The sequence below is a fragment of the Tamandua tetradactyla genome, chromosome 24 (assembly GCF_023851605.1).
Source record: "Tamandua tetradactyla isolate mTamTet1 chromosome 24, mTamTet1.pri, whole genome shotgun sequence".
In the NCBI taxonomy this organism is placed as follows: domain Eukaryota; kingdom Metazoa; phylum Chordata; class Mammalia; order Pilosa; family Myrmecophagidae; genus Tamandua; species Tamandua tetradactyla.
Window position 1 is genome coordinate 54,087,699 of NC_135350.1, and position 26,480 is coordinate 54,114,178.

The following is a 26,480-nucleotide window of genomic DNA, read 5'->3' on the forward strand; positions in this document are numbered from 1 at the left end:
TCTCTGGCATAGCAGGCGAGAATTCTGCCACTGTGCCACCATTGCCTGGCCACTTATAACATTTTATATATAATGTCCTGGATCTTCAGTTGGGAGGAATAGGGAAAATTATGTCTACTCTAGCTTCCCAAAAGTAGAAGTCTTGGGAAGACTTTAGATTCCCATTTTACAGAAGAAAAATCTGATATTGAAAGATGTTAGTGAACTTGTCTAAGGTCACACAGAAAGTGAGGGATAGTCCAGGAACAAACTCAGGTCATGGAGTTTTGAATGTCAATGTTGAGGATCTGTCTTTTCCAATATGTGAATCTTCTCTTCAATGTGCATATCAAGTCATCCTCATTTGTCATGCCATAAAGTTTTACGACTCCTAATTTCTTGATTCTTGCATCAAAATATGCTGCCCTCCTAGGTAGCACGAGGCTTGTCAACCAGACCTTACAGGTCATTCTAGTTTACTAGTTGCCAGAATGCAACACACCAGAGACAGATTGGCTTTTAATAAAAGAGGATTTATTTAGTTAAAAACATACAGTTCTTCAGAGGAAAGGCAGCTAACTTTCAGCAGAGGTTCTTTCTCACATGGGAAGGCACAGGGCCTTCTCTCCAGGCTTATGGGTTCCAACAACTTTCCCTGGGGTCATTCCTTTCTGCATCTCCAAAGGCCTGGGCTGAGCTGCAAGTGCTGAGAAGAGGTATGCCGAGCTGCTTGGGCTGTACTATGTTGAGCTCTCTCATTTAAGCCCCAGCCAATTAAATCAAACATCATTCATTGCAGCAGGCACGCCTCCTAGCCAACTGCAGATGTAATTAGTGACAGATGAGGTTCACATGCCATTAGCTCATGTCCACAGCAATATAACTAGGCATCTTCACCTGACCAAGTTGACGCCTGAACCTAACTACCACATGTTCACCCCTAGTCAATTTGGCAACCATATGCATCACCTTAAATGAAATTAATGTGGCAAAAATTCTCTTCTGGTTGTGTACCTATAAATCTCAAATCAAGTTATCTGGTGACAATATGCAAAGGAGGACAGCCACAGGATACAGGTTTTCATTTCCATAGGGAGAAATTGGAGGGAACACAGGAGTCACAAGATCCAAACAGTTCTGAAAACCTGCAGGGCAAACGCCATTGGATTTCAAAGTCTGAAAGTCATTTATCCTTAGGTTTAGAAAGTGTCAGCCCCACCCTTTCCAAGGACTTACGCAGTGGGCCGCCTCCTTCCAAATCAACCTCGGGGGACATTGAGGAGACCACCTTTCTCTCGGCTCCACCCTCTCCAAGCATCAGGTCCACACCTGGGCTCTCTGCCATTTCTGGGGCACATGTTCAACCCTTCCATGTGGTAGCAGCCAGGCTCTCCCAGTCTCTAAGGAGCATGCTGTACCTTCTCCAAGGCCTGAGGAGGCACAACTCTTGCAGTGCAACAAGGTGAGAGACTCATCCTCTGACTTCAGGGCAAACCCACCCTCTCCATGTATATGGGTGGGTCCACTTTCCTGGCCCAAGGTTTCTTGGCTTCAGACCCAAGCTTCCATGGTTTTTCACTCTGCAAACTCCAATTTGTCCCTTTTGTGTCCCCCTTTGTCCAGACTGGTTCTGTTTACACCAATAGTCTCTTCAAATACTCCAGGACTTCTCCATCATTCTCTTCACAATTCCTCCCAAATCTTCCCCTTATCCGTCCAAAAAACTGTTCCAACATGTCTGGTATTTGCAAACTGCTGCACCACCACACTTCTCCAGTACCAAATCTGTTCTAGTTTGTTAGCTGCTGGAATGCAACACACCAGAGATGGATTGGCTTTTAATAAAAGGGGATTTATTTAGTTAAAAATGTATAGTTCTTCAGAGGAAAGGCAGCTAACTTTCAGCAGAGGTTCTTTCTCACATGGGAAGGCACAGGGCCATCTCTGCTGGCCTTCTCTCCAGGCCTCTGGGTTCCAACAACTTTCCCTGGGGTGATTCCTTTCTGCATCTCCAAAGGCCTGGGCTGAGCTGCAAGTGCTGAGATGAGGTATGCTGAGCTGCTTGAGCTGTGCTATCTTGAGCTCTCTCATTTAAGCTTCCAGCCAATTAAATCAAACATCATTCATTGCAGCAGGCATGCCTTCTAGCCAACTGCAGATGTAATCAGTAACAGATGAGGTTCACATGCCATTGGCTCCTGCCCACTGCAATAAAACTAGGCACCTTCATCTGGACAAGTTGACATCTGAACCTAACTACCACACAGGCCCTACTCCTTGATGTTTCCATAATGCCCACTCCTATGCTAGACAAACAATTGGTGATCAGTAGTTGCTAGTTGATCTCGGTATTTAGAGTCCAGTCTAGATAACTCTAAGCAAATCTCGTTTGAGATGTGTAAGAAAGTAGGTATTGTCAACTTCATGTTTTCTTTTACATCTGTCTTCCCATGGTTCCCCAGGCCTTTCCGATGTAGTGGATAATGACGATGCTCTGCTTATATACTCTTGGAATTCATTTTACCTTTTTTGGGTGGTACGTAGTTTTGCTGTGGCTCTTCTCTGGAAACCTCATGCTCATGAAGTCTGATTTCCAGAAAGGCAGAAGACTAAGCATACATGGGAACTTACATATCCCCTTGGGGTAATCTTTAACTGGTAACTAATAAGTGTAGGCAACTCTGTGGTGTAACTTATTCTCCAAATTTCCCCATGGAGTCAGGCTGCAGGACTCTGCCTGGAGTTCCACTGCTACTTGGCTTTCTCCTCTTTCCTGTTCCACTTCTCCCACTTCCTTCCTGGTTTTTCTTGGGAGAAATTCTTAATAAATCACTTACCTCCAAATCCTCAACTTAGTATTTTGTCTGGGGAGCCAGACATAAGATATCTATCAAAGAAGTTCAAAGGTGGACCTTTGCCCATCTGGGTAGTGCAGGTATGTGGCATGGTTATCATGGCATGGTTATCATGGTCACTGGTGGAGAAGAAATGGGAGGAATAGTAGCCGCGTTGCTGTGATCATGTCGTTATGGTAACAGACGGGCTGGGTTTCATCACAAGTCTATTTATTGCAGATATGATGTTGCTGTGGAAACACCAAGCCAAAAGACTCAAATAACACTGTTCTAAATCCAGCTGCTTTATCCATCTGCTTTGTGTCTCATTAGGAGAAGGAGCCTAGCAAGAGAGGAGACTTTGGCCATATCTCTGCTTAACCCCTTTCTCTAGAGAGAGACCCCGCCCCTGAACCTTTTCTTGATTAAGTGGGAATCTTAGGATGTTTTTAGGTAAGCTTTTCTAAATTAGCTGGAAATAAAATCTGCCTATGATGCTGGTTTTTAGGATGACTGCTGGGAATAACACTTATCACATGTTCATCTCAATCTAAGAGCAAGTAGATTCTACCTTCGATTTGGTCTTATTGTAAGCTCATAAATACCTTCAGAATTAGGCTCTCTCTCTTCAGAAATTGGAATAATCATGTAACTCATGCTAATGTGTAGTCAAGGAAGCAAGATTTTAAATATGCAGTTATGGAATGTGATAGTATCTCTCCATGGTAAAGGCACGGGTGCTGAAGTCTTAGCATATGTATTCATGTGGGCCCAGGTTAGTACTACAATGGACCACAGTGTTTCTCAATTAACAGTACAGTGTGGTAGATACAACTGCACTGTTAAGGCTTTGATTTTAGATGGCTTTAAATTGAGTCCTTGAGGCTGAGGCAGAGCCATGAAAAAGAGGCCTCTTTTCTTATAAAGAGATTTTTACTTTGCCAGTTTTAGAAATGACAATGGCTTCTGCTTTTCGTTGTTGTTGCAATCATTGTTGAATTTAAGATGCTGATTGTGGTAGTGAGGTTCAGGTGTCAACTTAGACAGGTGAAGGTGCCTAGTTATATTGCTGACATAAGCCAATGGCATGTGAACCTCATCTGTTACTGATTACATCTGCAGTCGGCTAGGAGGCGTGCCTTCAGCAATGAATGATGTTTGATTTACTTGGCTGGTGCTTAAATGAGAAAGCTCAATGTAGCACAGCTCAAGCAGCTCAGCATGCCTCATCTCAGCTCAAGCAGCTCAGCCCAGGCCTTTGGAGGTACAGAAAGGAACCACCCCAGGGAAAGTTGTTGGAACCCAGAGGCCTGGAAAAAAGAAGGCCAGCAGAGATCACCCTATGCCTTCCTGTGTAAGAAAGAACCTCTGCTGAAAGTTAGCTGCCTTTCCTCTGAAGTACTATACGTTTTTAACTAAATAAATCCCCTTTTTATTAAAAGCCAATCCGTCTCTGCTGTGTTGCATTCTGGCAGCTAGCAAACTAGAACACTAATTAAGGTTACTAGAGTCAGTTCCTAACATTTGACTGCCTGCATCTTTCATGCTTTAGTTAGTTTTGGGGTCAGATCCATTTTCATGGGAAAACAGGAATACTAGTGAAGTTTCAGTTAAGAAAACAAAAATAATTCTAGGTATTTCAATCAGGAAAAGATTTAATGCAGGAAATCAGGTGCTAGTAAAAATCACTGAGAGGAATGAAGAACTAAAAGTCAGGAGGACAGTCACAGTTATGGTCCATGTGGTATGCCCGAGAAATTCTGATGCTACCCAGAGGTGAAGAAAAAATAGGCTATCATTCATGACTTCACAGTACGTCTGCAATCCTAAGAGGGGTGAATTTCAAGGCAACTCACATTTGGGCAGCCCACATGTCTGCTAAAGCTCACAGAGGAAGAAGAGTAATTCTATCCCTTTCTTCCTTCCAAGTCTTGCATGAGTGTATACCATTGGCAGCAACTGAACCATATCCAGTACCTTGTTAGTAATGAGATATTTGTGTTCAAAGCTTCTAGCCTTGCAATAAGGGGATGGATGAGCGTGCAGGAACAATAGAGAGTATTTGGTCATTTATTCATTTCATGTGCTCAGTCCCCAGCATCCTACTTCTATTTCAGCCTTTATAATTATGAACTGAATTGTGATGCTTATGAACCAGCTGTTTCCAATTCGTTTGTTCTAATTATTCTTTTGACCTTGTGTGGCTCTGTATATTGAGTGGAGAAAATTTGTAATTACATACATAATAGATTTTTTGACTTTAGATTTAACAAGAAAATTAGTGAAAGCTGAGGATCCAAGACCCAATGATTTAATGTCATCAACTATCTGGGGTGGTAGAATAATAATAGCAACAGCAAAAATGATACTGATAATAATGATGGTGATGATGGTGATAACTACTGCTGATCTTTACCATGTGCTGGTCCCTGTTCTAAGTGCTTTGCATCTACTAACTCATTTGATCTACCACAAGCATACAATATAGATACTATCACTAGTCCCATTTTACAGATGGAAACACTGAAGTATCAAATGATTAAATAAATCACCTACCTTCATATAGGTAGTAAATGGAAGAAGGTAGCTAAAAAAATCAATGCTCTTGGTAGCTACAAAGAGTACAGAATTTCAAACAATCATAATGAGATTTTTATTTGTTACTTAATTCTATTATATTTTTACCGGGTCCTGTATTAGTTTCTCAGCTCCTATGACAAGCACCACACTATGGGTTGTCTTAAATAACAGGACATCTCATTATTATCTTATGCTTTTGGTGGCTGAAAGGCTTGTTTTCTCCTGGGGTTGGCAACTTTATAGCAGGCTGGCAATCCTTAGGGTTCCTTGAATTCTCTGTACAATGGTGTCCTCCCCATTCTCTTCTGGGTTCCATTGACTTCTAGTGTCTCTCCTCCAAGAGGAAGTGGCTTTCTCTTTATAGAACCTTTCTTAATAGAATTAAGCCTTAACCTCATTCAATTGGACCACACTGTGAAAGTATTATGTACCCCACAAAAGCCATGGGTTTAATCCTGATTTAATCTTGTAGAGACAGCCATTTCTTTTAATCTTAATTCAGAGCTGTAGGGCAGAAACTTTTGATTAGATTATCCCCATGGAAATTTGACACGCCCAGCTGTGGGTGTGATCTTTTGATTGGATGGAGATGTGGGTCTTGATTAGTTCACTGGAATCCTTTGAAAGAGGAAACATTTTGGAAAGAGCCAGCACTGACAGAAACTTCAGAGTAGTTGTAGACACAGACACAGATGTTTGGAAGAGTAAATGTAGACATTTGGAGAAATAGCCTGGGTTTTAAGCAAGGACTCACAGAAATAGCCAGAACCTGATGAGAAGAAATCACTAGCCTTGGCAGATGCTAAATTAAGAGATGAAACTCAGATTTTTTTTTCCAGGAGCAGCTAAATGAATGCCCACAGATGCTTACAGAGGAACTCATTGGCATCAGAACCTGAAGCAAAAGAACTGAGAACAAAAACTTGGAGACATCAGCCACATGAATTCCCAAATCAACCTTCTGTGAATTAAGCACCCTTCCCTGAATGCCTTAGTTTGGATGTTTTTAAATGCTTAGAACTGTAAACTTGCAATTTATTAAGTCCCTTTTCTAAAAAAGCCATTTTGTTTCTGGTATATATTACTTTGTCAAGCATTCCAGCAGCTTGACAAACTCATACACATACCTTAACTAAAAATAACATTGTCAAAAGATTCTATTTACCATGAGCTCATACTCACAGAAATGGATTAAGATTAAGAACACATTTTTTTCTGGGGCACATAATTCAACCTACCACTAGTGCCAATGAAGTGTGAGCTTTTCTGAGTCTCCTTTCTGTGTACCCATTGGTTTTTTTAAAAAATGATTCAAGAATTTATTAAGTCATACAAGGAAAAAATACTGTTAATTGCATTAGCAAAAGATCAATGTAAAAACACTCCATAATTCAGCAACTGTCAATTTAAAAAATTTTGTTCTAGTGCTTCAAAGGTCTGACATTTGTTCTCGCCAGTGTGTAGGGTTACAGAAAGCTGTCAGTGCTAGTGCTGAGCTAACAGAGCCTCACAGACTTCAAGGAATGTTCTTAGGAAAAGCAATAGAGGAAGCACTTGTCCGTGATGGTGAGGCAAAGGGCAGGGTCAGTATTAGTCAAGTATTAGGTCAGTATTAGGCAAGATAGTGATGTTAGGAAGGGTCAGAGTTTGATACCATCTAAAATATTTTAAAAACAGTAAAGCTGCAACACATGATGTTTACACTCATTACAAAGGAAACATGCATTAGCTTTGAATAAAGTAACAGGAAAATAGGTGAATGCACTTTTACTAATCTACCAAACAATTCTAATGCATTATCAGAAAGATTTTATAACACAAGGAGACATACTGCTTGTTAAGAAAAACTGCATAAGAAAACCACTTACTAAGTTCAAGTTAGCAACTGTGGGAACGGCCAGTTCAGAGAGGAATTAAATGCCCACTTTTGGGAGGGATGGCAGGTGCAGGAGAAAGGAAAAGCTTAAGAAAAACACTTACTGATAACACCAACCTTTTTTCATCATCTACTGCATTTGACAGAACTTAATTTTTTAAAAATTGTACCCGTGACACCTTTATTCAGTTTATTTATTCTGTATACAATGTACTGTGAATTAATCTCCACTTCATATTTTGTCAAAATACTGTCTTTATCCTTTGATCACATCAAGTGCTACACATACTCCAACCCAGTATACCCATTACTAAGAATCAGATTTCTGTTCAAAATCTCAGCAGAAGCTAGTAAACTAACTTAACAAATCGCTATGAAACAAAAAAAAAATGTGATCCAAAGAGTTGAGTTGTTCTACTCATTCCATTATGACGTACAGTAACAATGTTATGTAATAAACATGGATAGACAAATTATTGAATGCATTAAATGGCAACATTTTGTTGAGGAAGCTGCCTTCTCAGGCTTTACATACCTGAAAACTAGTTAGAAAGGGTCTGCATTTCCTAACATCAGAAGCTACAAAGGTCTTTAAAACAGTTTAGTGCTTAGTGTTTGTAACACAGCAATGTAACTTTTGTTCAAAAGGTATTTTGGCAACTCAATCTAAGCAAGAATAGGGGCTTTTGAAAAATAAGGCTTTAAGAAGTCTTACCATTTAGGGATAACTTTAAATAGAATACGAAAGTCTAAGCTCTTACACTTTAAACAAACCAAACCTTGAAATTACTGACTGGTTCCAAATGGTTTTATGGAAAAAATAATCTGTAACAAGAATTTGGCAATGAATGCCAAGCCTCCACTGTTTCTGAGCAACACGTACAGAGGTTCTAAGTGGGACTGGGTAAAACGAGGGACTCTGACACTTACAGCTGCAGTCATTTTCTCTTTCTCTTCTTTCCAGGGGATGATCAGAGACCTGCTCTGATAGCTTCACTGAACACTGTCCTGAGGCCCCGCTCTGTGAGAACCCAGCACTCCAGGAATGTACAGCATCCATCTCCTTCACCTTAGCTAACCCCTGGGGATTGGGGATGGGAGGCAGCTTCTTCTCCAATTTCTCAAATGTGTCTTCGTCATCCCTAAGATCAAGTTTAGTTCCCACTAGGATGATGGGAGTATTGGGACAATGGTTTCGCACCTCAGGATGCCATTTTGCACGAACGTTTTCAAATGATGCAGAACCCACGAGGGAAAACAAATTAAGAATACATCTGCTTGTGGATAGGAGAGGGGGCGTTATAGGTCATAATCTCCTTGTCCGCTGTATCCCATAAGCCCAGATTCACCGGTTTTCCATCTACCATAACATTGGCAGAATAGTTGTCAAAGGCGGTGGGAAGATATTCTGCAGAAAATGCATTGGTTGTGTTAACTGGTCAGTAGACTAGTTTTACCTACAGCTCTGTCTCCCACCCCACACTTGAAGGCCTGCACCTGGGCCGCTCACTGTGCCTCGGTGGCTGTGGTGGCAGCAGTAGCAATTTGGTGCTGAGGGTTGGGGCAGCGGGCTCAGGGGGTGGTGGGCTCTGGGAGCAGGAGGGCGCGGGGTGCCGGGGAGCTGTCCACACCGCCTGGCCTTCTGCACACTTCCCCATTGTGTTTTGTGATAAAAATAGTGGTATTTATTTTTTGATTTTTGAGGGCTTTCAATGTGCCAGGCGCTATATTAAAGGATTTACATTTAAGATTCCATTTTTTTTCAGGCTTATCCAATAAGGAAGTGGCAGAGCCTCAATTCAAAGTCTAGAGTTGCACTGTGCAATATGATAGATACTAGCCAGATAACACAACTGAGCACTTGAAATGTGCTGCAACTATAAAATACATACCAGATTTCAAAGGCTTTTCATACTATGGAGCATTTGGGCGATGGTTCAGTGTGAAGTTACCTAAAACCTCATTTTCAGCCTCGGTCATGTCTCAGGAGTTCATCTAAATGTTATTGAGGCATATTGGCTACAGTGAGTTGGGGGAGGAGGTAGAGTGAGGGAGCTCTGAAAGGATAGGATAAACTTGTAATTTTTAGACAGAAATGCCCATAGCATTTTTGGTTCAATGAACAGATTAGTCTTGCTGGAAAGATGTGTTATAGTCAAGGGATTATTTATTAAAAGTCACCCATTCTGGCTCATGTCCAAAGGGGGAATTTATGGATGGATGCAAGGCTGTCTCCTGCAACATAGACAAATGGTACAGCCGGGTCTAAGATGGGATGGAACCAGGGCTTGGAATCATGGCAGGACTAAAGGGGTTGCCTAATGGAACAAGCCAGCTTCCCTTTCTTTGTTGACTGGCTTATTCTGCCTCTCCATAGATGGTGGAAAATGGCCCCAGCGTGCAAGCACTTAGTCAGTTGGAATTGCTGGTTTTCCCATTAAAAGTTCCCTGGAGGGAGAACCTGACTGGCTGAGCTTTGGTTAAATATTCTGCCCTGAATCAGTTGAGTCAGGAAATGCAAAATAAGTAATGTGACTACTATAGAAACAACGGCTTCTGTATTTCTTACCTTCTCCTGCATCATACATGGTTACCTCCCTCAACTCTTTCGCCTCTCAAAGTAATTTAAAAAATTCTTTTGTAGCTCCATAATCAAGCCATAGCACTGAATCTAATAAAGCAATACAGCTAGCTATTGTTCTTAAGAATGTCCCCAATCCAAGTGTTCTGAGAAGTTCTCTTGGATTTGGCCACTGCATGTACCTTTTATTGTTCCCATCTTTCATGTATAAAATGATTTAGACTCTGCAGCCTTTTCTTTTTCTTTCAATGCTCTTTCATGCTGTCGACATGTTTAGATAGTTATGTAACATTTTGTTTATCAGTTTGTCTTAGAATAAAATTGAACTGTGAGGTTCTGGAAGGCAAGAACTGTGTCTTACTTGTCTTTATGTTCCTAATGCTGGTGCATAATAGTCATGTGATAAAAATGTACTAATTAAAAGAATGAATGGCACTATATTTTCCATTAAAAAAAGTTTTGTATTTTTACATTTCTTTTTCCAACTCTTATTCTGTCATCCTTTTCTAGCCTACCAGTATTGCTTTTAAAATAATGTGCGCTTTGGGCTGTTTTCTTAAAATACTCACTTGAGATGATTTTTAAATATTCATTACTCACTCATATAAATAATGAAATCTGGGAGTAGAATTGCACCTTTGGAAGGACTTTTCTCAATAGAGATCAATCCTATATAAATAGTCTACAAATGATTTTTCTGAAAGGAGTCTATAAATGATAGAAGACTTGAGTTATTCCTCCTAGATCTCTGCCTTATTATTACAAGCTTCTGAACTGAATTATGCAACCATCTCTCACTCTTTAAATCTGGCTACTCTAAGCTTTTTTCTCGGTCATGTTCCTAGGCATTATTACTGCCTAATAAAATTCAGAATGAAGTGGCCAATTCAAAGTCTGATGCCATAGATTTAGTTACGGAAGTTGATATCTTTGGCCCAGTTAACTTTCTACAGGATCACATGCTCTGGACAGAAGTCAAATTCTTTGCTCCGTACTATGATATGGAACTAAAACTCAAGAGTAAAATAACACTGCAGCCAATTTTGGAGCTTTGAAACCTTGACAGTAATTACTGAAAACTGTTAACAGTCCAAATTCTTCAGCAGTTTAATGCCCCCAAATTAGCCAAACCTTCAATCAGAGTTTTCGAATATAATTCCTCTGTACTATCTTTGTTATTATGGAATGAATTTGGCCGATTCACATACTATATGTAAATTAACCAGGTTGGAATTGCTATTTTATTACTACGAGAAATTGGCTTATTTTGTACTCAAAATAAAGACACTGTCATCTAGACCAAGTAAATTGAATTTTTTTCCTTATTCATAATAAACATACAATATGGATAATTGCCAGCACTCATTTCATTTTTTGTGGAAAGATATAACTCACTCTTTATGAAAATAATAGTAATCAAATAATAAAAATAGGTACCAGGAATTTAATATCTTCTATGTGCTAAGAGCATTACATGCTTTATGCTGTTTAAGATCTCAACTCACAAGAAGATTAGCCCCATTTTACAGAAGAGGAAGCTGAGATACTTAAGGCTAAACCATAAGTAGCAAAACTACTTACATACTCCAATCTGTATGGTTCTAAAGTCCTTGTTCTCTCTAATTTCTCAAGTCGCTTCTTATTCCAGCAACAGGGGAGGGGAGGATTTACCTACAGCCTCTTGCTCCTCATTGGCCAAGGATTAACTTCCTCCAACTTCCAGAGTTGTGTGTGAATAGAATGACTGCTCTGAAGGGTCTCCCATGACTTGGGGGTGGCAGAAAGCCTGGGGTCTAAAAGTGTGAGGTATATGGGGGAGAGCTAATGCAAGGGGCTATCAGGTTACATCTGAGCACAACTAATTGCTTCAGTAATAATTGGAGTAAAAAGTCCCACTGAGAGGATATGAACTGAGATACAGAGGTGTTAGATACAGATGTGATCTTTTTCTGTGGCTCCAATGTGTCAATAATGCAACAGTTGAAGAATAGGACATTTTCCAAAGTCTGGGTTAGTTGGGTCTTAAATTTCACTACATATGGGGCATCAGTGGCAAAATCTTGTTTGGGGTACTCCACTTTCTCTTCAGTCTCTTCTCATCAAGCATTCACAAATTTTAAGGTACAGACTCAGGGTCACATTACTGAATGAATAAACCATGCTTGGTCTAAACTAAAGCTAATTTATATCCTGCGGCTAGTGCTTAACATGAATATAAGTGGTTTCTAGGTGTGGCGTCACATTATACAGCATAACATTTCCCATTTTAGCCATTTTCAAGCATACGGTTCAATGGCATTAATTACATTCACAATGTGGTGCTGCCATCACCACCCTCCATTACCAAAGCTTGTCTATCATCCCAAACTGAAACTCTGAATCTATTAAGTATTGATTTTCCATTCCCTCTTCCCTTCATCTTTCTGTCTCCATGAATTTGCATTTTCTAATTATTTCATGTAAATGAAACCATACAATATCTGTTCTTTGTGTCTGGTTTATTTCATTCAACAAGGTTGAACTATGTTATAGCATATATCAGAATTTTTTATTTATTTATTTATTTTTATTAATTAACGGAAAAAAAGAAATTAACACAACATTTAGAAATCATACCGTTCTACATATGCAATCAGTAATTCTTAACATCATCACATAGATGCATGATCATCGTTTCTTAGTACATTTGCATCGGTTTAGAGGAACTAGTAACACAACAGAAAAAGATATAGAATGTTAATGTAGAGAAAAGAAATAAAAGTAATAATAATAGTAAAAAACAAAACAAAACAAAACAAAACAAAACCCTATAGCTCAGATGCAGCTTCATTCAGTGTTTTAACATGATTACTTTACACTTAGGTATTATTGTGCTGTCCATTTTTGAGTTTTTGTATCTAATCCTGTTGCACAGTCTGTATTCCTTCAGCTCCAATTACCCATTATCTTACCCTGTTTCTAACTCCTGCTGGACTCTGTTACCAATGACATATTCCAAGTTTATTCTCGAATGTCGGTTCACATCAGTGGGAACATACAGTATTTGTCCTTTAGATTTGGCTGGACTCACTCAGCATAATGTTCTCTAGGTCCATCCATGTTATTACATGCTTCATAAGTTTATCTTGTCTTAAAGCTGCATAATATTCCATCGTATGTATATACCACAGTTTGTTTAGCCATTCTTCTATTGATGGACATTTTGGCTGTTTCCATCTCTTTGCAATTGTAAATAACGCTGCTATAAACATTGGTGTGCAAATGTCCGTTTGTGTCTTTGCCCTTAAGTCCTTTGAGTAGATACCTAGCAATGGTATTGTTGGGTCATATGGCAATTCTATATTCAGCTTTTTGAGGAACCGCCAAACTGCCTTCCACAGTGGTTGCACCATTTGACATTCCCACCAACAGTGGATAAGTGTGCCTCTTTCTCCGCATCCTCTCCAGCACTTGTCATTTTCTGTTTTGTTGATAATGGCCATTCTGGTGGGTGTGAGATGATATCTCATTGTGGTTTTGATTTGCATTTCTCTAATGGCCAGGGACATTGAGCATCTCTTCATGTGCCTCTTGGCCATCCGTATTTCCTCTTCTGGTAGGTGTCTGTTCAAGTCTTTTTCCCATTTTGTAATTGGGTTGGCTGTCTTTTTGTTGTTGAGTTGAACAATCTCTTTATAAATTCTGGATACTAGACCTTTATCTGATATATCATTTCCAAATATTATCTCCCATTGTGTAGGCTGTCTTTCTACTTTCTTGATGAAGTTCTTTGATGCACAAAAGTGTTTAATTTTGAGGAGCTCCCATTTCTTTCTTTCTTTCTTCAGTGCTCTTGCTTTAGGTTTAAGGTCCATAAAACCGCCTCCAGTTGTAAGATTCATAAGATATCTCCCTACATTTTCCTCTAACTGTTTTATGGTCTTAGACCTAATGTTTAGATCTTTGATCCATTTTGAGTTAACTTTTGTATAAGGTGTGAGATACGGGTCTTCTTTCATTCTTTTGCATATGGATATCCAGTTCTCTAGGCACCATTTATTGAAGAGACTGTTCTGTCCCAGGTGAGTTGGCTTGACTGCCTTATCAAAGATCAAATGTCCATAGATGAGAGGGTCTATATCTGAGCACTCTATTCGATTCCATTGGTCGATATATCTATCTTTATGCCAATACCATGCTGTTTTGACCACTGTGGCTTCATAATATGCCTTAAAGTCCGGCAGTGCAAGATCTCCAGCTTCGTTTTTTTCCCTCAGATGTTTTTAGCAATTTGGGGCAAACTGCCCTTCCAGATAAATTTGCTTATTGGTTTTTCTAATTCTGAAAAATAAGTTGTTGGGATTTTGATTGGTATTGCATTGAATCTGTAGATCAGTTTAGGTAGGATTGACATCTTAATTATATTTAGTCTTCCAATCCATGAACACGGTATGCCCTTCCATCTATTTAGGTCTTCTGTGATTTCTTTTAGCAGTTTTTTGTAGTTTTCTTCATATATGTTTTTTGTCTCTTTAGTTAAATTTATTCCTAGGTATTTTATTCTTTTAGTTGCAATTGTAAATGGGATTCGTTTCTTGATTTCCCCCTCAGCTTGTTCATTACTAGTGTATAGAAATGCTACAGATTTTTGAATGTTGATCTTGTAACCTGCTACTTTGCTGTACTCATTTATTAGCTCTAGTAGTTTTGTTGTGGATTTTTCCGGGTTTTCGACGTGTAGTATCATATCGTCTGCAAACAGTGATAGTTTTACTTCTTCCTTTCCAATTTTGATGCCTTGTATTTCTTTTTCTTGTCTAATTGTTCTGGCTAGAACCTCCAACACGATGTTGAATAATAGTGGTGATAGTGGACATCCTTGTCTTGTTCCTGATCTTAGGGGGAAAGTTTTCAATTTTTCCCCATTGAGGATGATATTAGCTGTGGGTTTTTCATATATTCCCTCTATCATTTTAAGGAAGTTCCCTTGTATTCCTATCTTTTGAAATGTTTTCAACAGGAAAGGATGTTGAATCTTGTCAAATGCCTTCTCTGCATCAATTGATCATGTGATTTTTCTGCTTTGATTTGTTGATATGGTGTATTACATTAATTGATTTTCTTATGTTGAACCATCCTTGCATAGCTGGGATGAATCCTACTTGGTCATGATGTATAATTCTTTTAATGTGTTGTTGGATACGATTTGCTAGAATTTTATTGAGGATTTTTGCATCTATATTCATTAGAGAGATTGGCCTGTAGTTTCCTTTTTTTGTAATATCTTTGCCTGGTTTTGGTATGAGGGTGCTGTTGGCTTCATAGAATGAATTAGGTAGTTTTCCCTCCACTTCGATTATTTTGAAGAGTTTGAGGAGAGTTGGTACTAATTCTTTCTGGAATGTTTGATAGAATTCACATGTGAAGCCATCTGGTCCTGGACTTTTCTTTTTAGGGAGCTTTTGAATGACTAATTCAATTTTTTTACTTGTGATTGGTTTGTTGAGGTCATCTATTTCTTCTTGAATCAAAGTTGGTTGTTCATGTCTTTCCAGGAACCCGTCCATTTCATCTAAGTTGTTGTATTTATTAGCGTAAAGTTGTTCATAGTATCCTGTTATTACCTCCTTTATTTCTGTGAGGTCAGTAGTTATGTCTCCTCTTCCATTTCTGATCTTATTTATTTGCATCCTCTCTCTTCTTCTTTTTGTCAATCTTGCTAAGGGCCCATCAATCTTATTGATTTTCTCATAGAACCAACTTCTGGCCTTATTGATTTTCTCTATTGTTTTCATGTTTCCAATTTCATTTATTTCTGCTCTAATCTTTATTATTTCTTTCCTTTTGCTGGCTTTGGGATTAGTTTGCTGTTCTTTCTCCAGTTCTTCCAAGTGGGCAGTTAACTCGTGTATTTTTGCCTTTTCTTCTTTTCTGATATAGGCATTTAGGGCAATAAATTTCCCTCTTAGCACTGCCTTTGCTGCATCCCATAAGTTTTGATATGTTGTGTTTTCATTTTCCTTTGCCTCGAGGTATTTACTAATTTCTCTTGCAATTTCTTCTTTGACCCACTTGTTGTTTAAGAGTGTGTTGTTGAGCCTCCACATATTTGTGAATTTTCTGGCCCTCTGCCTATTACTGATTTCCAACTTCCTTCCTTTATGATCCGAGAAAGTGTTGTGTATGATTTCAATCTTTTTAAATTTGTTAAGACTTGCTTTGTGACCCAGCATGTGGTCTATCTTTGAGAATGATCCATGAGCACTTGAGAAAAAGGTGTATCCTGCTGTTGTGGGATTTAATGTCCTATAAATGTCTGTTAAGTCTAGCTCATTTATAGTAATATTCAGATTCTCTATTTCTTTATTGATCCTCTGTCTAGATGTTCTGTCCATTAATGAGAGTGGTGAATTGAAGTCTCTAACTATTATGGTATATGTGTCTATTTCCCTTTTCAGTATTTGCAGTGTATTCCTCACGTATTTTGGGGCATTCTGGTTCGGTGCATAAATATTTATGATTGTTATGTCTTCTTGTTGAATTGTTCCTTTTATTAGTAGATAGTGTCCTTCTTTGCCTCTTTTAACTGTTTTACATTTGAAGTCTAATTTGTTGGATATTAGTATAGCCACTCCTGCTCTTTTCTGGTTGTTATTTGCATGAAATATCTTTTCCCAACCGTTCACTTTCAACCTATGCTTATTTTTGGGTCTAAGATGTGTTTCCTGTAGACAGCATATAGAAGGATCCTGTTTTTTAATCCATTCTGCCAATCTATGTCTTTTGATTGGGAAATTCAGTCCATTGACATTTAAAGTTATTACTGTTTGGATAATATTTTCCTCTACCATTTTGCCTTTTGTATTATATATATCATATCTGACTTTCCTTCTTTCTACACTTTTCTCCATGTCTCTCTCTTCTGTCTTTTCAGTTCTGACTCTAGTGCTCCCTTTAGTATTTCTTGCAGAGCTGGTCTCTTTGTCACAAATTCTCTCAGTGACTTTTTGTCTGAGAATGTTTTAATTTCTCTCTGATTTTTTAAGGACAATTTTGCTGGATATAGGAGTCTTGGTTGGCAGTTTTTCTCTTTTAGTAATTTAAATATATCATCCCACTGTCTTCTAGCTTCCATGGTTTCTGCTGAGAAATCTACACATAGTCTTATTGGGTTTCCCTTGTATGTGATGGATTGTTTTTCTCTTGCTGCTTTCAAGATCCTCTCTTTCTCTTTGACCTCTGACATTCTAACTAGTAAGTGTCTTGGAGAACGCCTATTTGGGTCTAATCTCTTTGGGGTGTGCTGCACTTCTTGGATCTGTAATTTTAGGTCTTTCATAAGAGTTGGGAAATTTTCAGTGATAATTTCTTCCATTAGTTTTTCTCCTCCTTTTCCCTTCTCTTCTCCTTCTGGGACACCCACAACACGTATATTTGTGCGGTTCATATTGTCCTTGAGTTCCCTGATACCCTGTTCAAATTTTTCCATTCTTTTCCCGATAGTTTCTGTTTCTTTTTGGAATTCAGATGTTCCATCCTCCAAATCACTAATTCTATCTTCTGTCTCTTTAAATCTATCATTGTAGGTATCCATTGTTTTTTCGATCTTTTCTACTTTATCCTTCACTTCCATAAGCTCTGTGATTTGTTTTTTCAGTTTTTCTATTTCTTCTTTTTGTTCAGCCCATGTCTTCTTCATGTCCTCCCTCAATTTATCGATTTTGTTTTTGAAGAGGTTTTCCATTTCTGTTCGTATATTCAGCATTAGTTGTTTCAGCTCCTGTATCTCATTTGAACTATTGGTCTTTTCCTTTGACTGGGCCATATTTTCAATTTTGTGAGTGTGATCCGTTATCCTCTGCTGGCGTCTGGGCATTTAGTCAGACTTCCCTGGGTGTTGGACCCAACAGGTTGAAAGATCCTTCTGTGAAATCTCTGGGTTCTGTCTTTCCTATCCTGCCCAGTAGGTGGCGTTCGTGGCACGCGTTTGTCTGCGGGTTCCACCAGCAAAAGGTGCTGTGGGTCCTTTAACCTTGGAAAACTCTCACCGTGGGGGAGGTTTGCCAGCCGAAGCAGCTTGGAATAGTGCCAGCCGGCCCGGGGGTCCGAACGCTGGGAGTGTCGCCGGCCGCCGCAGCCCGGGAGAGCGCCCAACTGAATTTCCTAGTCGGCCCGGGGCGCCAAGCATGGTGGGAGGGCGCCAGCTGCTGCGGCCCGGGAGTGTGCACCATTCCCAGCCGGACCGGGGAGTCACATGTTTGGAAGGGACCCCCCCGGTCACTGTTCTCCACGGTCTGCGGATTTCTGACCCAACTCTCTCAGTTGGTCCGGGAGGCCTCACGTGGTGGGGGCGCCAGCCCTCCGGCCCGAGGGGACCGCCTGCCCAATTCTGCCAGCTGGCCTGGGTAGGAGGAAGGGAGGGACTCCGGCCGCTTGCCGTCCCACCCGGGAAAGTCCGTGCCCCTCGGCGATCTCACCGGAGCTGGTTCTCCCAGACAGTCAGCCATTCCAGGATGGGGTACGCCGTCACTTTGATCTCCGTCGTGGCTCCGGGAGCTGCTCTGTATCGTCTCCACTCCCCCAGTAGCTGTTCTGGAGGAGGAAAGGTGAGGGTGGCAAGGCTGTCCAGGACAGTGGCGGAGGAGCTGGTGAAGGCGGCAGAGGGCACGGTGGTGGTTGGAGAGCCGCCGGAGCAGGAGGAGAAAGGGGAGGATAAGATGGCGGATGGAGCGTCGGAGCAGGAGGGGAAAGAGAAGGGCAAGATGATGGCGGGAGCACCGCCGGCGGAGAAGGGGGAAGAGGAGGGCTGGCTGGCTGGCGGCGGGAGCGCCGCCGGCGGAGAAAGAGGGAGAGGAGGGCTGGCTGGCTGGTGGCAGGAGCGCCGCCAGCGGAGAAAGAGGGAGAGGAGGGCTGGCTGGCTGGTGGCGGGAGCGCCGCCCGCAGAGAAAGAGAGCATATATCAGAATTTTGTTCCTGTTTATGGCTGAACAACATTCCATTATGTGTATATATACCACATTTTGTTTGCATGTTAGTTTTTGGTGTAATACTCACATTATAGCTGATGCTTTCAGAAGACCATAGTGGTGTAGATAATGCTCCCTGTGCCATTTGAAACGATTTATGTACCCTAGAAAAGCCATGCTTTAACCCTAATTTCATTTTGTAAAGGCAGCCATTTCTTTTAATCCTCATTCAATAATGTAGGTTGGAAACTTGATTAGGTTATCTCCATGGAAATGTGACACACCCAATTGTGGGTATTAAACATTGATGAGAGGGAGATGTGACTCCACGCATTCCAGATAGGTCTTGATTAGTTTACCAGAATCTTTAAAAGAGGAAACATTTTGGAGAAAGTTTCAGAATGATGAGAGCCATGAGGCCAAGAGCCCATGCAACCAGAGACCTTTGGAAATGAATAAGGAATATGCCCCAGGGAGAGCTTCATGAAATAAGAAGCCTGGAGAGAAAGCTAGCAGACATCGCCATGTTCATCATGTGCCTTTCCAGTTGAGAGAGAAACCCTGGACTTCATCCACTTTCTTGAACCAAAGTATCTTTCCCTGGATGCCTTAGATTGGACATTTCGATATCCTTCCTTTAATTGGGACATTTTTACAGCCTTAGAACTGTAAACTTGCAACTTATTAAATTCCCCTTTCTAAAAGCCATTCCGTTTCTGGTATATCACATTCTGGCAGCTAGCAAACTAGAACACTCCCTTACAGGAAGGTAGAAATAGACTTAATGGAACTCTAGGTTGTGCAAGAGTCCAGAACAAGGATATAGGATTCCAATGGTGGGAGTGTGTTTAGACTCTTGGCAAGGGGAAATGGAAAGTGATGGAAGGGAATGGAAAGGGGAAAGTATGTGTTGTTTACAGATGCTCAACAGGAGATTTTGGAACGTTCCCATATGTTTTAGTTTGCTAAAGCTGCTGGGATATAGTATACCAGAAATGGGCTGGTTTTTAACAAGGGGATTTATTAATTTACAAACTTACAGTTCTGAGGCCATGAAAATGTCCAAATTAAGGCATTGTCAAGATGCTACCAGAACTCCTTTGTCAGATGGAAAGGCACATGGCAGCATCTGCTGGTCCCTCCTTTCTCTTCTGGGCTTTGTTGCTTTCAACTTCTTGCTTCTGTGGCTTTTTCTCTTCACTTCTGAGAGAGAAAACTCCAGTAAGAAGATTAAGACCCACCTGGGGTACACCTCTACTGAAATAATGTAATAAAAAGCTCCCACTCCATAGGCCTAGACCCATAGAAATGGATTAAGTTTAAGAGCATGATCTTCTGGGGTCCATAAAGCCTCCAAACCATCGCATTATCCCATTTCCCTTTGAGAAAAAGAAAGTGAGTATAATTGCCTAGTGGCAACCTGGAGTTTCATAGGATTACTTACATCTTCTTTATTGGACTCTGGTTCCTGCATCAATATTCAAGGTCAGAAGAGAGAGTGTAGTGTGAGCAGAGCTATAGAAAAACTTCTGTAACAATAAATAATGTTATTTGATTACGACTTAGGCAGAATACATCACAGACTTGTTATTATGTCAGCTTTAGAAAACCCATAACCACCCACTGGTCTGTTGGCTACATGCTCTAAAGTCTCCAAGTCTCCTCATCCCCCACCACTAAGGAGAAAGCGAGTATGCTTTCTTAAACACAAGTCTTAAGGCTGGCAAGAGGCCGTTTTCTACAATGCAGATCATCTGCATGCATTGGGAGTCAAGTCTGCCATCTACTCAGCTAAGGTGGCCTCCTGAGATGTTTCCATTGGCAGGAACATCTTACAGCTGGGCTGATTATTAGAGAGTTTTTGAATTATTTATGTTAATACTCTCTTTCAGTGTGAATTGTCATGAATTGTTTGTAATCAAAGTGATATAAATTTGTGAATTAAAAGAGTGAAGTAATTTTTTTAGTTTCATGTTACAGTTGTTGGATTTTATTGTTCTTCCTTTTAAAACATGCTAGGTAGGAGAAATATTTTGGTGAGTTGGAAAGAATCCTGGGCTTGCAGTCTCTTGACTTGGGTTCCTGGTCCTCCTCTCCCACCCTGAACTCAGAAGTTCAAAGACTTAAGGGATCTTAGTGATCCCCTGTTTAACGTCCTGATAGGCAAATGGAAGCCCCAAAATCTTAGTGGTAGGACCAGAATTAGAAGCCTCATGCGTGAATCCCCTCTTTGCTCTGATCCAAATGCTCTTGTTGATCTGTTAGGCATTGTGCTGGTTTGAAACTATTACATACGCCAGAAAACCCATGTTTTAACCCTGACCCAATCTGGTGGGGACAGCTGTCTCTTTTAATCATGGTTCATTTTCAGGGTGGAAACTTTTGATTAGATTAGCACCATGAAGATAATCTAAACCAATTGTGGCTGTGGCCTTTTGATTAGATGATGTAACTCCACCCATTTGAGGTGGGTCTTTATTAGTTGACTAGAGTACTTTAAGAGGGGAGACACTTTGGAGAAACCTTAGATGCAGATGCTTGGAGAACATCTGACAGAGACATGGATGTTTGGAGGTGCTTGGAGTGCTGACAGAGACACCAGATGCCTAGACATGGGCACAGCCCAATGGAAGTCACCATGTCTCTTCCCATGAGATGCTAAGCAAACAAGAACCTGTCCTGGGGGAACTAAGTAAATGCTGACAGATGCTTAAAGAGGAAACCACTGGCATCAGAAGCTGGAAGCTATAGAACCAGGAACAAGGACCAGCAAATGCCAGCCACATGACTTCCCAGCTGACAGAGATGTTCCAGATAGCATCAGCCTTTTTTGAGTGAAGGTAACCTCTTGTTGGTGCCTTAATTTGGACATTTTCACAGCTTTAGAATTGTACATGTAACGTAATAAATTCCCTTTATAAAACCCATTCCATGTCTGGCATATTGCATTCCAGCAGCATTTAGCAAATGAATATAAGCATTTATTAACTTCTTTGGACTTCAATTTCCTCGTCTTTTAAAATAAAGAGCTAGAATAGAGCATAGACTATCAGAAGTAGAACGTAACTTATCTTAGAGTGAGTTCTTCCAAAAGTAGACCCTGAGGCAAAGATTAGAGTGAATGTAGTTTATTTGGGGCATGATCCCAAGACAGTGTGAGGACATGGAGACATGAGACAGGAAAGATAGGAAAGCCAATAATAGATGCCCAAATGAGTGTGTTATCACTATGGGCAACTGAGGTTTGATCTCCCTGAGGAGACTGAAAGTCTGAGTGGAATGTGCTGAAGAATGTTCCCATTATAGGTCAAGTTAAGTATGATTCTTATATACCAAGTCACTGTCCTTTATAGTTTGAGGGGCTCTGGGAGCATTAACTTCCCAGCACTTGTGCCCTGACTGGTGCATACCAGACTAGTAAGCTGTTCCCTTGGTTAGAGAACACTGTCAGGCAGAGTGATGCAGCAAGGTGTTCAAGGAAACAGTCTGTAAGTGACCGTCAGAGTGGAATGAAGGAACACAGCACAGGCAGCATCTAATATGGCAGTGATCTCACATTTTAAGGGACCTGCCAACCATCTTGGAGGGGGGACTTGTTAAAATGCAGATTCTGATTTGGTGTGTCTGGGATTGGTCCAGAGACTCTGCATTTCTATCAAGGTCTCAGTGATGCTGATATAGCTGTTCCAAGGGACCCAAATTTGAGTGGCAATGGGCTACCTACTGTTCTGGTTTGCTAGCTGCTGGAATGCAACACACCAGAGATGGACTGACTTTTAATAAAAGGGGATTTATTTCATTAGTTCTTCAGAGGAAAGGCACTAACTTTCATCTGAGGTTCTTTCTCACGTAGGAAGGCACAGGGTGATCTCTGCTGGCTTTCTCTCTAGGCCTCTGGGTTCCAATAACTTTCCCCAGGGTGATTTCTTTCTGCATCTCCAAAGGCCTGGGCTGAGCTGCGAGTGCTGAGATGAGGTATGCTGAGCTGTTTGGGCTGTGCTACGTTGAGCTCTCTCATTTAAGCACCAGCTAATTAAGTCAAACATCATTCATTGCAGCAGGCATGCCTCCTAGCCGACTGCAGATGTAATCAGTAACAGATGAGGTTCACGTACAATTGGCTCATGTCCACAGCAAAAGAACTAGGTACCTTCACCTGGCCAAGTTGACAACTGAATTTAAGTACCATGCCCACTCCTTCATGAATTCAGCTTGGTTCAATAAGTATTTATTGAACATTGAATGAGCTGGATTCTGGGGATATGCTGTTGTTGGTCAGAACACAGATTTAAGGTGTTATATCCACTTGACAGGTAATTTAAGGGTTTATCTTGGTTTGATTGTCCATAATTGAAGTGCTCACTACATACTTTCGGTTTTAAGAAACAAGAAGGTAGTATTCTTGAACTGTTTCTGTTTCATGGACAGAATTTAAACTATAAAAATGGTTGAAAGCCTCAGCACAGAGCTATCTTTATGTACATGTCCTAGGGTCTTAATAACGGCCTCTCTGTGACCATGACAGGTTTTTCATGAAGCCCTTGCTCTCTTTTAAGTTTTAAAATAAAAAAAATCTAAAGTTGTAATAATAATAACAACATTTTAATAGTACGTCACAGCCTACAAAGTGCTTTTTGTCACATTATCTCATTATGTCCTTTGCATGTCTGAGAGAAATAATCTGTAAATGGCATTTTAAAATAGATGCATTGCACATTAGGGCAGGTACATAGCACAGCTGGATCCATGCTATTCCAGATCTGATGAAAAATAACTGCAAGAAAGGCTGTACATAAACATGCACATGTCCTGGCACGCTCAGATAAATTCTACATTAGCTGGGAAAAGATAGTTCAGACTTGTTAGTTTCTCATTTTCTAAACTTTCCAAGTTATAAATTTAAAAGCTTTTGCAAGGGTTGTGTGAAAACCCTTAATCCCAATTTGAACACTTGGCTTTTCAGTCTATCAAGAGGCTTTGAACCATCTATAAGCCCAGACTTCAGACAAGCACTGGGAGTGTAGCTTATGCACGATTGGAATGGGCTTGTCAGCTTCTTTGACTGTTCAATCTGCTGAGTCAGATGGTCAGATAAGAAAATGGAAATATGATGGTAAAGACTTACTTTAGGCATTGTATGGGGAGATGGGGGGAAAAAAGGACCCAGCTGTGATGGCCTTCATGAAGATTTAACTTAATATTCCCATGAACTTTAATCACATCTATCAAATGTTATCAATACAAATGATGAATTATGCCTGATTTGTAATTATATCTAAAGAGTTTTTCCCCCAGAGTAAATTTCATTGTTTTGTAGAGATGTACTTAGTAGTCGCTTAGAAAATGTACCCAGATAAACGTCACTAAATGCTAAAATCAGTTCCCAGAGTTCTTCACAGATGTTGTATTCCTTTTGCACTAGTGCTGATTAGGAATCTGTACCACTTTAGTGGGATGTAAAATGAAGGCTTTTAAGTGCACGGGTGGTTCAGTGGTAGAATGCTCACCTTTCGTGCGGGAGACCCGAGTTCGATTCCCTGATTATGTACCCTGTCCCCCCCGCACCCCCCCCCAAATGAAGGCTTTTCTATCTGCCTAATCCTACCACTCTCTGCCACTCCCATTTTCTCTAAAGAGATTCTATAAGTGAGTTTACAGAAACCAAACTGTTTTTTTTTTGTTTTTTTCCATGGGCAGGTTCTGGGAATTGAACCCAGGTTTCTGGCATGGTAGGCAAGAATTCTGCCACTGAGCCACTGATGCACCGCCCCCAAACTGCTTTTTAAATTTTAAATAAAATTAAATTAAATTTTAAAATAAAATTAAATTAAAAATATACTTCTGTAGTTAATGGATTTGAATTCCAAATGAACAGCAAGATTCTGCAAGTCCTACCCTTAGTCACTCTCCTTCTTGTCAGGTCAAACCTCTGATTTCTTATCAATAATTGATAAATGATCTCAGAATGCAAATTCAGTTTACTCTTAGACTGATTCAGATATACCTGGGGTGGTTTGTATTGTGTAGTGAATATTTTAAAATCACAATATAGTCTAGGCCTTAACATAAGTCCTTTTTTTTTTTTCACATGGGCAGGCTCTGGGAATCAAACCCGGGTCTCCGGCATGGCAGGTGAGAACTCTGCCACTGAGTTACCGCTGCCCGCCCCTAGGCCTTAACATAAGCTATTTGTACCATGTTATGTTTTGGAGTGGTATAGCTGAAAGACCATTTCCTTGGTTCAGTGAGGCTTTCATCCTTTATGAGCTCTGTGACCTTAGATTATTTTTCAGGTACTCAATTTCCTCATCTGTAAAGTGGTGATCATATTTTACCTAAAAAGATAGTTTATGATAATGGATCCTAGTCAAGATATGCATGAATCCTATAAAAGAAAAGATTTTATTTATAATAATATTCCATAGTTTCATTTATATTTGAAATATTGAAAGGGAAGCAGATAGATGGCATTCATGAATATATTACCAGCTAAGATACTGTGGTGGTTTGAGGCTGTGTATACCCCAGAAAAACATGTTCTTAAATCTAATCCATTACTGTGGATGTAAATGTACTGTAAGTAGAATCTTTTGAAGATCTTACTTCAGTTAAGACATGGCTCACCTCATTTGGGATGGGTCTTAATCCTCTTCTTGGAATCCTTTATAAATGAAATGAATACAGAGAGAGAGCAAGAGAGAGCACAGAAGCAAGAAGTTGCAATCAATGAAATCTGGTAAAGAGGAGAGACCAGCAGTCACTACCAGGTACTTGCCATATGGCAGCTGAGCCAAGATTCACCCACAGTAGGTCTTTGAGAAGAAAGAATTGTCTTGATGATGTCTTGATTTAGACATTTTCTTGGACTCTAGCCATTAAGTGGATAAAGTCCCATTGTTTAAACCCGATTCATTTCTTAGCATTTGCTTAGAGTGGCCTAAGAAATTAAAACTGATACTTTTACTGTAGGAAATGGAATTTTTGTTTAAAAGGGTCTCAAAATAAGGGTTTTTTTTTACTTACATAAAACAAATCTGGAATTGAGTGCTTCCAAGGTTTAATTCAGCAACACAGTTGAGGTCTGCATTGTGTCATCATCTCTGTGATTCTTTTGATTTTCTTCTTATGGTCACAAAATAGTTACCATAGCTCCAAGTATCATGTCTTCACCCACTTGAATTCAAACAGGAAGGAAGGTGCTTACTTTATTCTTCTTTTTTAATCATGGAGAAAAATTATTTCCAGAAATCCCTAATATATTCCTTAGGGGTACACAGGACTGGGGTAGGGCTCAAACTTCAGTCTTTTGAGAGGCTTTGGGCCATCTACATGCCCACACTCAGGCAATTTAAGAGGGGGTGGTGAGAGTAGACCTTACTGAGAAGGTCTCCTTGCCTTCTTTGTGCTAAGGCTTGAAGGAGATGAGGGGTAAACCAGGTAGGCATCTTGGGGACAAGTGATCCAGAGAGAGGAACATTCCTTCCTCAAATCTGAACAAAATAACTATTTATCAGTAAGGAAAAAGGGAAAATGACTTTTGGGTAGGCAACCAATATTGCCTGATACATATATTTTCTATTGTTTCCCTAAAGGTTTCTCTGACTTCCAAATGAAATGGAGACATACTCATGGGTAGAAGCAAAGGTTAAAAATGAAAACCTTACCTTTTACTGAATTTTACAGAA

The 26,480-nt window shown here is 40.1% G+C and overlaps 1 long non-coding RNA gene and 1 pseudogene across 1 annotated transcript in view; one reads left to right on the forward strand and one right to left on the reverse strand.

Moving 5' to 3' along the window:
- The window catches only part of LOC143667976 (uncharacterized), a 170,619-nt gene that overhangs the window by 22,574 nt on the left and 121,565 nt on the right, over positions 1-26,480 (forward strand). The gene's annotated exons all lie outside the window — the stretch shown is intronic.
- Positions 8,263-9,850, reverse strand: LOC143668540 (ras-related C3 botulinum toxin substrate 1 pseudogene; annotated as a pseudogene).